The sequence below is a fragment of the Rhipicephalus sanguineus genome, chromosome 2 (assembly GCF_013339695.2).
Source record: "Rhipicephalus sanguineus isolate Rsan-2018 chromosome 2, BIME_Rsan_1.4, whole genome shotgun sequence".
Classification (NCBI taxonomy): domain Eukaryota; kingdom Metazoa; phylum Arthropoda; class Arachnida; order Ixodida; family Ixodidae; genus Rhipicephalus; species Rhipicephalus sanguineus.
The window spans coordinates 227,422,863-227,438,693 of NC_051177.1; the positions used below are offsets into that span (position 1 = coordinate 227,422,863).

At 48.2% G+C, this 15,831-nt stretch overlaps 1 protein-coding gene across 2 annotated transcripts in view; it reads right to left on the minus strand.

The window, feature by feature from the left end:
• Positions 1-15,831, minus strand: part of LOC119384145 (adenylate cyclase type 3) — a 778,406-nt gene that overhangs the window by 135,739 nt on the left and 626,836 nt on the right. The gene's annotated exons all lie outside the window — the stretch shown is intronic.

Below are 15,831 nucleotides of genomic sequence, written 5' to 3' on the forward strand. Positions count from 1 at the left end.
AAGACTTGCTATAATCACGCCCAGCAACAAGAGCTCCTCGTAAGCGGAGGGGCAATATTCTGACTTCCGGGTGAAGTCTTGCTTGCTTGACGTACACCTTAAAGGCGCCGGAGGTGTCCGTCGAAGTTTGAGACAAGCACAGCGACGTCGTCCAAGTAATCAAGGCACGTCTGCCATTTCAGGCCGGCAAACAGGTATTCGTAACACATTGGAAAGTCCCGTGTGCGAGCAAAGACCAAAGGACATGACCTTAAATTGAAACAGACCGTTTGGTGTTATAAAGGCAGCCTTCTCTCGGTCTCTCATGTCGTCTTCGATTTGCCAGTAGCTGGTCTTGAGGTACATCGACGAAAAGTATCGTAGTTATTCGAATCTAAGCCGATGTTTTTTTCGAAAAAAGCGATGTGCGAAAGTGGGTGGAGGGGGTGTCGGCTTAGATGCGAGTACAATGATTAAGTTTTTTTCTGGCCTTGCGAATTTCGGGGGTCGGCTTAGAATCGGGGCCGGCCTAGATTCGAGTAAGTACGGTACTTGACATTGTGGAGTCGATCCAGGACGCCGTCTATTCGTGGGAGAGGGTACCTGTCCATTTTCGTGATCATGTTCAGGTGATGATAGTCGGCACAGAAACGTTGGGCCCCATCCTTCTTCATCCACGAGAGACGTCGACAGCACGAGAGACGTCGACGAAATTTTGGACGGCTGGATAATGTCGGCGCGTAGCATTTCGTCTACTTGTTTCTTAACGGACTTGCGCTCTCGCGTTGAAACTCGGCATGGGCTCTGACGGAGCGGACGGGCTAGTCTTCGGTGATAATGAGGTGCTAGGCAGCCGGGCTTTGTTGAATTTGTGAGGACGAGGAGAAGCAGTCTTTGTATTGTCGCTGCAGGACTTTGATCTGTTCTTGTTTATGCAGGGGACAGGGCTGGGGAAAGATACTTTGAAATTGTATCGCGATACGATACAAGATACTCAGGCAATAAGTGTTGAAGATACAGATACAAGACACTGCCGCAATAATTGTACCCGATACGATACTTAGCAATTGTATCTTAAGATACTTCGATACATTCTCAAATTTGTTATTAAAGATCCATATAATGTAGCAGCAAACGTCTATACACGACTCAAGGCGCTTTGTTGGGATAGTTGGTTATGATCCATGAGACTGTTTGGCGTAGCGCACACCCACAAGAACAAAAGAAGGACACACACACACACAGCGCTGTGTGTGTTTGTGTGTGTCCTTCTTTGGTTCTTGTGGGTGTGCGCTACGCCAAACAGTCTCATGGGTCTATACACGAAAATGTCTGCTTGAAAATTGTGAAAACTTTGACCTATTTCGTTTCACTTGAATGAAATGTCTGTTAGTATCTCAAAAGTCTTGCCCTTCTTGCTCAAAGTACATTAGTTTTCTTCCAACACAACTTATTGGGGCTTGTTTTAGCTTCTTCACAGGACAACTCTTCATACATTTCGCTGACTGCGGTTCTTGCTTGTCATTTTTGCAACTGATGGGAGTCGCTGCTTAGCTTGGCGACCAGCTAGGGGGTTGCCATGTAATCACAATAACGTCAATAAGAAGCCTTCGCACGACGCCGCAAGTAGCGGTGTGGACTTTTACCTTGTTTGTAAGAGACAGTTTGCACAATACCGTATATCCGGACAGGTGTACAGCAGCAACAACGCTGGTAGCGACTTTCTTTTTGGGCGGGGGGGGGGGGGAGGGAGTGGAGGGGACGGAGAACGCACGGTGTATACGGGGTTTGATACCCTTCGCTAGCGGCCCGGCCGGCACACATGACCGTATCCGTCCCTGTTGTTTTTATTTTCTAAATAAGTATGCTCGTGAGTTACACAGACATGACTGGTCGCAAGCATTTCTTTCGTGAGCAACATGTCGTCACCATGTGCTGAAACATAACCGTGGAACAAAAACTCTATATTTCAATCCGCGTCCAGATTTCACTCGTTGTGCACATCGGTATTGATGTTTCTCTAATCCTGACTCCAAATCCCCTTCAGAAATGACCTGTATATGAGATATGGGAAAGGCTTCCTTTCAAATGCCAACGTCATTTTATTCAAACGCTCTCCGACCCCACCACCTTCACTGCTGTCCCGGCCCTTTGAGCTAAATTTCGTGACTGCGGCCCGCCGGCTATAAGCTGAGTTTGAGACCCCTGGTGTATACGTAGATGACGTAAAACTGCAATGAATTTTCATGTCCCACTTACTGCTCACGTAAGGGATTCTTTGTTGATATACTGACTAACGTACAACCTTTTAGCAATTTTTCTTCAACGAGAGAGCATGTGCAACACAGAAATGTCTCAGACGTATTGTATAGTTGCACAAAGCGTCGCAGGACACCGCCGCTATTCGCGCTATTGCCGCTTATAGCTCCCATTATGTGGCGATTAGTAATACGAAAAATATCTAAGAAAGCCTAAAACAGGAAAATAAATATAAGCAAAATGGAGAAGTGGTTGTGCATCAAACATTCAGTGCATCAAACTGAATAAGTACAGAAACACAATACAAACGGCGCCCTTAATAGCTATGAGCATGAAATATCGTCCACTTACCTGTTGAAACAATAGAAAATTCAGTGCCTATGAAAAATTGCCTGAAATGGCTCATTGGGACGCTCATAAGTAAAACGGAGCATTCAGTAAAACAATGTTTCTCGAATCCGCTTCCTACCATCTCTGAGCTGGATCCTAATGATTTCCATTATTATAATGCAAACTCAATTTCGCCATTTGCTTAAGCGGTAAGCAGAATATTTTGTGCTGTATACTCAAGGCACGCCCACATAATAATATGTTTGTTTTCAAAATCGCCTTGGCAACGTGTAAATGTGTAAACAGTAGTAGAAATAAAGCAGACATATAGAAGAGTAAAGCAGCAATACTATTTTTGGAGGGCGTTACAAACGACATACTGCAGTGACCAGACCGGAAGAACAGCGCAGAGACCTAGGTAACGTATGTGATGCAAAATGGCAGCTAAGAAAGCACTTGTGCTAATAACCAAATTATGGTTTCTTAAATTCTTTGAATAAATGTAGATGGAAGTGAAAAATACGGTACGCCAAGATATTTTCTGTTAGGTAAACGCTTGCTCTATTAGATCTAGCATCAGTACTAGTGGTGCTAAAGTTGTTAGAATCTTATTTGCATATAAGTTAATTCAATGCATGCAGGTCAAACTTACATCCACGAGATCCTTTAAATCGCTGATATGTAAAATACACGCGACGCAAAGCAACCCCATTCTTGCTCGCATCACATTTCGTTACGGAGCAAGACTCAAGAGAATCTTCAATAACGTTACTGTAACAACATCGGAATTTGCGCGAAAGACGCCGCACGCAGTGGAGTACGCGGCGCACGACAGTGGCTAAGACCAAGTGTCGCGGCATTGGCGCAAATAAAAAGAAAATAAATCGAGAAAACAAAAGGTACGTGGGCTTGGCGTAGACGTCCCCGTGCTTGTCTTCCTGATCTTCTACCCTCACTGGATGACTCTGGCATAAAAATAAAATAACGTCACTGCCCTTAGACGTATTCAGATGGCTTAGTGGTACCAGTACCAGCTTGAGAAGCGGAGCTTGGCCAGCGAATATGGTTTCGCACGGTTGTGTTGCGATTGAAGTATCTTGTATCTTAAGATACACGATACATCATCGAATGTATCGGAAATACAGATACAGATACTCGTATTTTGAGACGTATCGCGGTACAGATACAAGATACCCATAGAGTATCTGCGATAGTATCTAAGATACATGTATCTTCGATACTGCCCAGCACTGGCAGGGGAAGACTCGGGATGACGTCAAAAGTAGGTTCAGGCACTTGCGTTGTCGCAGTAGATTCGGTAAAATCTGTGAGGGTGAAAGCATTGCCCAGGCAGCACACAACGTCGGGCCGATATTGGTTTTACGGCGGCTGTGCGCGGCCCCACCTCGGGCCAGCATTGCCAGCCTGGCGCCGATACCGGCGGCGCCGTTGACTACCGCCGGCAAAATTGGGCCGAGTTTGCCGCCTTTCAGCCGATGTTGGGCTTTCACCGGCAACACTGGGCCGAGTTTTACGGCGTTCTGCCGTCTTTGCGCCGATATCGGCTTAGCCGATTTCTTTCACCGGCAACATTGGGCCGAGTTTGCCGGCGTTTTGCTGTTCTTCCGCCGATATCGGCTTAGCCGATAGCTTTCACCGGCAACATTGGGCCGAGTTAGCCGCCGTTTTGCCGTACTTTCGGCGACATCGGCTGCCGATGGTTTTCACCGGCAACATTGGGCCGAGCATGCCGTCATTCTGCCGTGCTTCTGCTGACATCGGCGGAGCCGATGGCTTATCGACGATGTTGGAACTTTCTTGTCTCCCTTCAGACAGTTACACATGCCCTGTTGAGAACGTCCTCCTGCGTCGCGGCGCTCCAAAAGTCCTCGCCACCGACAGAGGTACGGCTTTTACGGCAGAGCTAACGCAAACAAACTTGAAATAGAGCCACACAAGTCACCGACGGACATCACCCGCAGGCGAATGGCCTCACCGAGCGGCTAAATGAAACCCTCGCCGACATGCTGGCAATGTACTGCACGTCGAACACATGACATGAGACGCCATAATATCTTCCGCACATAACCTGAAGTTCACACGGCAGTGTAAGAAACGGCGCACATATGACGCCGTTCAAACTAGTTCACGGAAGCCCCTCAACGACGCTGGACGCCATGTTGCCGGCCGTCAGTGACGAGAATAACCTCGACGTTGCGCTCTACCTTCAGCCCGCCGAAGAAGCCCGGTAGCTCGCTCAATTAGGATACAATCGTAATGCAATAGAGCATTAGGCGCTTGAATATTTGTAGCTTAAGCTGCAGAATGCCGCTACATGGATTGCTGTACTAGCACAAATAACAAAGTTCAAATATTTTACCGTGCTAATGCCGCACGTGCGACTCGGGGCGCGAAGTATCGCCGACTGAATAGCTTGCATTCTCTTATTAGTTTCTGCTATGACAATGACTAACAGCTATCACTAGCACAGTCACTTTTCTACCAAAAAAAAAGTGGTCTTTAAAAGAATAACTGACACAAATTAGATGGCCACTTCGTTGACCAGTTGTTCAACGCTATCAAAAATGTTGAAACGTAATAACACATACCATTAACTTCATGGGCCAAATTCGAAGTACTTCTGTTTCGTAAATGTTTTTGCCGCTGGTCGGCCGACTTCACTAATGTATCCAGCATCAAAATTCACCCAAACATTTCCGCACGAATGCTTTTAGCGGAAGAAGTTTTATGTGAATAAATACTCATTCTGTTCATAAATCGAGCCTGTCATCATATTTATAGCGCTATATCCTTTCAGCCGCTGAATGTGTGGCGCGAGCGCTCATATACACGGACAGTTTCCGATCTCTGTGTTTACACATATTTACTCACGCGCATGTTTGGGTCAAGCGTAACAAGCTCATTTGCTTTAGTGATGTCACATAATTTTACTTTATGAAAATAGTAAAAAGCTCAGCAAGGCGTGTTGCTGAGCTAGTGGGTTCATTACTTGAGAAAAATAGGTATGGTGCAAAAAAGACCGGGCGAAGTGAAGACACGTTTTGTCGTTTGAATGTTTCGAAATCAACTAGCCCGCTGAACATCTTTCCCGAACTGACAAACACGTGTTTGCCACATGTTTGTCAGTTCGCATTTTCACTTCGTTGCCGTCCATTTTGTGACATACATATCTTTTTCAAGTAAAAATCTCGCGTGCTTTCAGAAACAGTCGCATAAAATTATTATTATGGCACGCGAAATACGATGAAAAATGCGGCTCCAACGTGGTGTACGCAAAGTTTTCATGTAGCGACATGTGGAAACAAGTGATGCATTGAAAATTCGACGAACGCCTTTGTCGAACGACATGCCCATAGACATGCTGGGGGGTCGCACACCATTGTGGTAGGCTGAGCCGTGCTTTCGAGAAGGGAGAATTCGATTTTTTTTCCGTCTTCTTCAACCTCTAACCCCCGCCCCCTCCCTCCCTTCCCCTCGTTCAGCGTCATTGTCGCGAAACTCGCTTGACCAGGCATGGTAGGGTGGCCGTCCCGACGGAGGGACAATCGTAGCTGCGGGAGCAGGTTTTTTTCACTCCGACTAGCAGAATTCTTCAAGAAGTGCGGTGTGTGGACATGTGTGGTGGAAAGTCAAAATCGTGCACGAGACGGATACGCGGCAGGATTCCGGCATTGTTTTCGGCAGAGATCACCGCAGCGAGAAACCAGTGGCCCCCTGCTTCCATGTTGAACTCGCGCACCTCATATAAGGCCATGTGTTCACTACTGTTACGTGTCATCAAATTTTTGTTCTCTTCTTATCGCGTATTTTCTATTGACCATCGTCTTTTGTGTATTCTGATATGGTGCGCTTGCATTTTTTTATTCGCTCGTGTTTTTAGCGATTCAACGGGCACACGTGAGTGGTTTTTATGCACGATTCCTTTCTGTTACAATCTTACCTTTAGATTAGGAATGCGTGCGTGTCTATCTTGTTTAGATGTAGACTTCATGTGATCTTGTGGTACCACTCGCAATGTTTTTCGCGTCGCGTGCAGCAGTTTATCCATCTTTTTGTCCCTTAGGTTATCACTGAAAAAAATTGCATTTTCCGCTTAAAGCATAACGCTAATTTAATTGCCAGTCATGTGTTGCGAATGCCTACCGTTCCTTGGTGAATTTAATAAACGGGGGGGGGGGGTGCTCCTCTGCTCGTAATTAGCTCACGCGTATACACAATCTTTTAGTCTAGTTGCCACTCTCAATCTCGCTTTTTCGGCAAGCCGCCTAATATTATCTTTCCTTTCGTCGGGTCCGTCTTTAATCCTACTTTAATGCTGCCTTCGTTTACATCTCCGGAATTTTTTTCGTGATTCGGCACCGTCGTTGCTGAAAAGCGCGATATCGTCCGCAAAACGCAAGTAGCTAAGATATTCTTCGTTAATCCTTATTCCTATTTTTGCCCGTTCTAGTTCTTTCAATATTTATCGTGAATGTGCCACGCATACCGTTGAAGAGATTGTAACTCTTCGCATAGGCGTGCGCACGGGGGGCAGGGGGGTGGCCGGCCCCCGTGGTCACCTAGGAAGAGGTGGGCGCAAGGTCTGCCAAACACATTGACTTAATAGGGAGGGGGGGGGGCGCTGCGATGAACCTTCGCCCCCCCCCCCTCTGAAGGGCAACCCTGCTCACGCCTATGATTTTGCACCTTACCTCATTCTCGATTAGGAGTGTCCTGCTTTTTTGAGGAATACGGTGGATGTGGGGTTGTTTTAGATGTTGGCTACGGTATCTATAGATGTTTAGATATTCCTTTATGGCATAATTACTCCGGAACTGCTGGCGTGTGTCATATCTGTGAATAAATTTGTGTTTATCACCTTGCAAATGTGTTGCTCCTTAATTTCTCAGACGCATGCGTAGTTGGTGCAGCAGGCCTTTCATCAATTTATTTGTGTTAGAGACAATATTGACTTTCGTTCTCGACCTTGCACGGTTCGACAGAATTGTGGGTCTTAATCGCACACTAAGGCATCAGTGGAGCAGTCGTTCTAATTAGGAAGCATTTTTCGAATATGGCACCAATGGTAGTCGATGAATGCCGTTGGGCCGCGAATAGTCTATTTCAGCGCTGCTGACTTACAGTACAGTAACCACAGTAATACCGAACTGCCGTGGTCGGCACGCAGCCATTTTACTTTATAACACATGTATCAGCCTGCCTGATCAAGTTACTTTAGGCATCGAGCAACTACTGCCGGTGTCCCCATATAAACTAGCTACGTGCAGACCACGACGCTACAGTACTGCCGTACGTAACGCACGGTAAGCCATCACTGCTAAAACATAATAACCGATGTAAACGGTCACGCCGGCGGCTACCCGACGTCGGCGGGGCCGACACCACGCCAGCATCGGCTAGCATACATAGGCACAATGACAGCTTGCCATCATCGTCTGAATAACGGCAGGCCCGTCTCGGACCGACGCTGGCTAGCCCACGTCGGCCCGAAGCCGGCAAGCCCGCATCGGTCCAACGGCGGCTAGCCGACGTCGGGCCGATGCGGGTGAAAGTAGCGCGAGCGTGATTTGCCGACGTGGGGCCAATATTGCTGCTGTCATTTGCCGACGTTAGGCCAAGATCGGTCCAATGGCGGTGTGCTGCCTGGGTGCTGGCTTCCACACTTCCTTTGATAGAGGCGAGTGTCGTGCCTTTGTTTACGTGCTTGTATTTCTTGCCAAAATTTGTGAGCATCACCTCTGCTTTCCCTCCACGAAGCTCGACTATTCCTATTGCGACACGAATGTCGCGATTGAGCAACAGGTGCTGGTCGCCCTCTATGAAGCCTTCTATGTTTGTGGTTTCTTCGGTGCCGACGGAAATGATGACACTGGAGAGAAGAGGAACAGTGACCTGCTCGACAAGCACATTCAGTGCGTGGTTCCCTGACATGGTGTTGGACGGAAGCGCTTTTTCTGAGGCTATTATTGACTCAGGTCTGAGATTTCAGGTTCATGACGGCACCGTGGTGACTTAGCAAGTCTATCCCAAGTATCACATCCCTGGAGCAATGCTGTAGGATTAGAAAGCTCTCCGGTTTTTGATGGCGACTCTTGCGGTGAAGACTCCAGCCGGCGTTATTACCCAGGCAGAACGCCGCCATTGGACCGATCTTGGCCCAACGTCGGCAAATGACGGCAGCAATATTGGCCCCACGTCGGCAAATCACGCTCGCGCTACTTTCACCCGCATCGGCCCGACGTTGGCTAGCCGCCGTTGGGCCGATGCGGGCTTGCCGGCTTCGGGCCGACGTGGGTTAGCCAGCGTCGGTCAGAGACGGGCCTGCCGTGATTCAGCCGATGATGGCAAGCCGTCATTGGGCCTATGTATGCTAGCCGATGCTGGCGTGGTGTCGGCTCCGCCGACGGTGGCCTCCAGCTGTCCGCATTTCGGGACCTTCGAAATCAGTCCTAACTTCCTTCAACTTCGCGGCCAACGGTCCACTGACTGCGCAATAGTCGGCTCTACTGTCGACGAAAGCGGTGACGTTGTGGCCATCGAATAGTACGTCGAGGTCGCTAGTCCATCGTCTTGCGTAGCAATTAAGTCGCGGCGTCGGGTCACGGCTAGGTCGGCTTGTTCTGCTACTTCTATGTCACGTCGCCAGGTCTTCTTGAGGCTGCGAAATTTCGTCGTCAGGGCTCCGTTTGTTTTGCGGTGTGGTCTTAAGGTTTCATCGCGGCCTCATCGTAGGTGGCAGGTGATCTTAGGCATAGGAGTGCGCAGGGTTCCCCATTAGGGGGGGGGGGGGCAAAGGTTCATCGCAGCGCCCCGCCACCCTACTAAGTCAATGTATGGGGCAGATTCTGCGCCCCCCCCCTCTAAGGTGACTAAAAGGGTCAATGTACGGGGCAGAGTTTGCGCCCCCCCCCGCTCTTAGGTGATTGGGGGAGGCGGTCGCCCCCCCTGCCCCTCCTGTGCCCACGCCTATGATCTTAGGTATTGCGACAACGGCAATCACAGCTCCATTTTACGTTTCCCCAATATGGGCTGGCGGAACAACCCCGGGTTGGGCCGCTGTAGTGCGGCCGTTGCGGTGAGATGTAGCGGCCTGGTGACGGCACACGCGAAGGTCGTCGGGGCCTGCACAGCGCTTCTGCGAGGTACTCAGCGATGTCGCGCGGTTGTTCACCCCGCTGTGAACGCGGTGCGTAAATGGCGGTGCTTGTGTCGGCACTGGTGGCAGTGGCGGTAGGTGTGGCCGGCTTCCTCACAGTTCATATCTTAAAGCAAAAAGGCGCACTGCGGAAAGAAGGACATTAGAAAGGAGGAACCGACGACACAAAGCGCACGAATGGCGCTTTGTGTCGTCGGTTCCTCCCTTCTTATGTCCTTGTTTCCGCAGTGCGCTTTTTTGCTTTAAGATATGAACCATTACCAACTACCCTAGATGGCCGTTTTCCTCAGAGTGGTAGTGGCGCGTTGCGCGCCAAACGTCGGTTTCCCTGGCGCGTAGCGCTGGCCAGCAGGCGGACGATATGGCGTCGGTGGCGGTGTCTGGCGATGGTAATGCAGTGGCACGGCGTCTTGACGTGCGCGCGGAGAGGGACCGGCACGGTGGCCTGCAGCAGCGTAGCTCATCAGTTGTGGCTCAGGCCAGCGTTGCCAGGTTTGGCTATTTTGGGCTAATATGGCTACTTCTTAACGGCTGGAGGCAGAAAAATTGTCGTGGCTACTGGGCTCTTTTTTTGGTTACCATCGTGTCCCCTCAATTTGAGCAAAATTATCAATATCTGGTGATGCCGCAGCCGCTGGTGTTGGAGCATATGTTGCGAAAACATGGCAGTCAAAGCATGCTTCCGTTTCAGAAAATAAATTTTGCACTTTGATTACGCAGAGAATGAATTTTAATGAAAGGGTGGTGCAGCAGAATTAACATGCGTAAGGGCCAGTGGTGGTGATTATAACATAAATATTAAAAGCTACGTGTTTTTAACCTGCCGGTCGCGGAGGCCTCGCTCACACAAAACCAACATCCTTTTGGACACCTGGCTGGGACTCGGCGGGAACCGTTGCATGGGGCCTCGTTTTCCACATCAGCCATTGTTACACGCAGCTTTAAACTACAATTGGAAGTGAACATGAATCGAAACCGCTTGGCATCCAGGGCGCGCTGCACTCACCGACATTAGAAATTGGGACATTTCAAGTGAGCACTGAAAAAAGAGCACACAAGAGGCAAAGGCGGCAACAGAAGCGGTCACTAACAACAATTGTTAGTGAGCGCTTTGTCTTCACCTTTGCGTCATGTGTCCTTGTTTTAGTGCTCTCTTAAGAATGCCCTACCAACTCGCCCACCAATGAATCCGTCTAGTACAACCGACGAACTGTTTGTATCGGTTCTTAGGCTTAGGTACGGACTTTGGATTAGTCATAACTGAAGAGCTTATTCTGAAAATGGCTACAGTTTATGCTTCAATGCCAGCAACTGTGATTTTTCAACGCACGCATCTTGCCGTAGACTCACTTTATTGTCGCAATTTCTAGTCACTTAAAGAAAAGTCATGCGAGACATGCGAAGAATCACTTTTTCAACACCACAAACACTTCGTCCTTATGCATGAAATATTTCCTAAAGCCCATGATTCATGGTAGATCTCGGGTATTATGATTTTGAAGTGTTCGTGCTGCACATGTTTACGTTTTCCCCGAAAGGCTTTTGCATTTAGACATTTAAATAAAGATGTGGAAGCAGTTTTCACACATGTATAGCTACTTCTGGGTACTTTTATGGCCCTTGGCTCAAGTTGGCTACTTTTTGGCTAGTTTTCTCAGTTTCCTGGCTATTTCTTATCTTTTCGACCTGGCAACCCTGGCTCAGGCTGCGCTGGGCCAGGTGCTCCCAGAGTCTGCTGGATTTTCTCGCGAACGATTTCGGCTATTGAATTCACTTGGGGTTGCGATACATGGAACATGTTGCGCAGCTCTTCACGTACTGCCACTGTGATCGTCTCGCGCAAGTCGTCGGTGGCCAATGAGTGCACTTCCGGATAGGCTGCAGACGCGGAGAGCGTTTATATGGTTTCCTACGCATCTCAAGTCTCTTCTTTGGCGCTCGTATTGGGCGGTCGGCGGACAAGTACTGCAGACAGTTCTTCTTTCAAATCCCACATAACAGCGAGGCTGTTAGAGCTGTCCGTAAAACGGACGACCACAAGTAACCTATCATCGTCCTGTCGATCGGCCTAGCAGCGCCTAGCGTGTGCAACGCAGTAACACGACCGGCGGGCGCTCTCGTATTCCTTTTCATCTTAGGATAGGCTATAAATAAAGACATAAACAAAGCGAAAGAAAGAAATAGAAGGGGAAGAAAGAGAGAGAGTAAACAACAGAAAGAAATGGAAGAAGCAGAGAAAAAGAAGACAGACAGAGAAGCAAAGAAAGAGCGAGAAAGACCGAAAGAGAGGGAGGAAAAATATAGAAAGAGAGTGACCACAGAAAGACAGAAAATCAAAGAAAGTGAGAGACAGAACTAAAGATAGATACCGAAAAGAACTTGTCGTCGCAGGTACGTCGAACAAACCGGTTGCTGCCTGAACAATCGTCTGCGTGGAAACCATTACAATGTCGAAAACGTAGCCGGTGCTTTCCTCCCAATGCATTACAATAATTAGGGGCGGCTGCTTTCCTTCGTTCAACGCGTGCAGAACTATAGGAAGAACGTGAGCTTGGACACGTTGGTATTCCATCTTAACATCTGTGTCCGCATCGTACCTCTGTGTCTTCTTAATAATGATATCTGGAGTTTAACGTCCCAAAACCACGATATGATTATGAGAGACGCCGTAGTGGAGGGCTCCGGAAATTTCGACCACCTGGGGTTCTTTAACGTGCACCTAAATCTAAGTACACGGGCCTCAAACATTTTCGCCTCCATCGAAAATGCAGCCGCCGCGGCCGGGATTCGATCCCGCGACCTTCGGGTCAGCAGTCGAGCGCCATAACCACTAGACCACCGTGGCGGGGCTCTGTGTCTTGTTCCATTTGTGCGCTATAGGTGTTAATGTGGGAAGAAATTGGAATGAGCTAGCACGCGTGATCATAGAGTCAAAGGAGATTGAAGAAATAGGTGACAAATACATTACGGTGGCGTTTATCGCTTTCGCAGCAAACGAATTTACTTTTGCTGGTATCTGGTATGTTGCCTGGTTATGTTTTGTGACTACTGCGCAGCGGACCTGCACATGTTTTCTTATATATATATAAGCACTGTGAGGATCACAAAATAAACTGTTGAAATTTGCGCTATAGGTGTGCGGTACTTCTTTGTGGTGGTAGTCTCTAGTGCACTTTGGCCGTTCTTAAAAAGTGCCTGAACTTCCGGATAGCACCAGAAGACCCTTTCTTGATTTCTTCAAACCATTAAGCTATATTGTCATGCCTCTGCATTTAAAATACGCTGCCGCCCACGCCATCGGCTGTCTCGGGTGTGCACAGCGGTTCCGAGCCCTTACGCCTAATGCGTAGACGCTCGAGGCTCCAGCTGAGCGTGCAACTTCTACAGTCTGTTGTTTATTTGTTGGTATGTGTCGAATATTATGCTGTCATCACCAACAGTAAAGCTTATATAGTCACGAGCACTGAATTTTTTCCCTTTTGTTTTGTAGGGCTGTTCTGCCCCTCGAGGTGTCTTTTCCTTATGGTCAAGGCAAAGGGAATTTAAGTAAATCATCACTGTGTGCTATAGGATGAAAGCTTTAAAGGCCAACTCCAGCAATTTTTCGGCCATGTCAAAGTAATGGCGCTTTTATGTTCCTAAGACGCTCCTGTCACGGGCCCGATAGCAGAAATACTCGGCAAATTAGATTTCAAAACAGGAGAAAGTGCCTCAGATCAGGCTGGCCGACGTTTCGATAGAGGACCTATCTTTGTCAAAGGCGCCTTATCATCCCTGGCGTCAGGGATGACAAGGCGCCTTTGACAACGATAGGTCCCCTATCGAAACGTCGGCCAGCCTGATCTGAGGCACTTTCTCCTGTTTTGAAATCTATAACGTGTATTCATCCGTCGGCTCCCTTCTTGATCTCGCCAAATTAGAGAATAATTTGAAATAAGCAAAAAAGCGCACCACCGAAACCGATACCCAACCGAGCATACTTTCTTTGCGTGACGTATAAGTAGAGAAAAACCGGAAATCATGCAAGGCATACCGGTCTCGCCAGCGTGTAGTATAAAAGAGTAGAGGCTCAGGGGAAAGGTGACTCCCTCGGAAATATACCTTATGCGTGACTGACCGTGCTACGTGCACAGCTCCTCGGAGCTATCGGAAAATTAAATTTGCGATTCGGACGCATTTTTAGGCCAACTAAAATCGCCATTCCATTCCTCTTCGATGAAGTAGACACACCTGCTTAGTTATTTGCTTGCCTGGTTGCGCATTCCACCACCAGATGGCGCCACCTGTCCAGGCGGCCCAAGTTTGTGGGTCCGCAATCGGGTAAAATGCAATCGCTGAGAAGTTTGCGGACTAATTAAAGCTTCTTAATATTGCTATGGGAAGAGTGCACAAGTTTGGCAATAGCGGCGTTCAACGTCGCCTTGGTAGGGCCGTAGAAATTTAATATAAGCCAAGTACGAGCCACCTTTTCGCACCAACGTTACTAGATTAGGCTACGTTATTTCGCCCGACGTGCAGCTCAAACCGTATACCGATACGCCCAGTGTACCCTGTATATGTTACGGAAAGTGTTTCCGTAAGGTAATGTTCACGCATGCGCATTCTTTAGCCGGTACGGTATTACCGCACTTTCCGTGCGGTAAACCGGCATTGCTAACTCTGATATAAAGATGCAGGGTAATCGTTAGGTGCGAGTGTTTCGTGACTGCCAACGGAGAATCGTGTGCAGCCCACAACGCAACACCACTTGCCACCCATCGCACGCATTACCACAAGTAGAGTGTGCTAGGACAGGGGAGTGCTCGGAACGGCCGCAGCACCAGTGTACAGAAAGTGAAGCCCAAACAGGGTCAATCCGTCTCTGGCGCTGCGATCGGTAGTCTGCGATGTGTCGTCATTTGAGTGTTGCGCGCGGCTCCGCCAAAGTGGTGCAGGGGCAGAATGCCCGCTTCCCACTCAAAATGCCCGGGTTAGAATCAAAGCTGTAGGTAGTGGGTTTTTATTCTTAGTGTCACCTTTTAAAGCTGTATTGGTTTTCCTTTGTTTCTTAAAACTAGCTTCTGTTGCGATGTGTTGCTACAAAAAAGTAAAGTAAAATGTGAAATCTCGTTTCGAGACCTGTATGCGCTAAAATATCGGAGGCCATACTTCACAATTTTGTTCAATCCCGGGCGGTGGCGCTGCAAATAATTGCGCTCACTGTCAAATTTCTTCTATTTTACTTCACAACTGCTTTACTTTTTGAAGCAACACGTAGCAACTGAAGCTAGTTTTAAGAAACAAAGGAAAACCAATACAGCTATAAAAGGTGACACTAAGAATAAAAACCCACTACCTACAGCTGCAATTCGAACGCGGGCCATTTGAGTGGGAAGCGGCCATTCTACTCCTGCACCACTTCGGCGGAGCCGCGCGGAACTCTTAAACGACGACACATTGCAGACTACTGATCGTAGCGCCGCAAGCGGATTGACCCTGTTTGGGCTTCACTTTTCGAGGCTCGTTCCTGGCACTCCCCTGTTCTAGTACACTCTACCACAAGGAACTGAAATTCACACGCCCAGCCAACGAAGCGCTCGCCAAACACACGCAATTATTGCCTTGCGGATAGCAGACGCTCTAGTGACCCGTCGGTTCCGTCACTACCGCTTTAACAAAAATGACTTCACGCACACAATGTTGCCAATAATTCTGGGAAGTGAGGTTGGAAGAGTCGAGGGAACCAATAAAATTCATTTGCGATGAATCTACGTATGTCTCCAGCTTGTAATTTGGCATAAATAACGGGAACGTGAAAACGAACGTACCCAGCGAATTTTATAGAGATGTAATGACCTCGAAAAATCGCCGGAGTTGGCCTTTAACAGCCTCGTTGAGCGGCCCCTTCTCGTCCCCGACTCTATAACTGAACGCATTACCAAGTGTGCAGCAGGCATTCGCCTTCAAGTGTTACAGATTGTAACATGCTGCCTAACTTTTCTTACACAGGATTAGTTGGTGTTATTTTTGTGAGCTGGGCGTCACCTGCTCTTTACCGATAAATATTACAGTTTAGCATACAGTTTACTGCTAGCGTCATGTGAAAT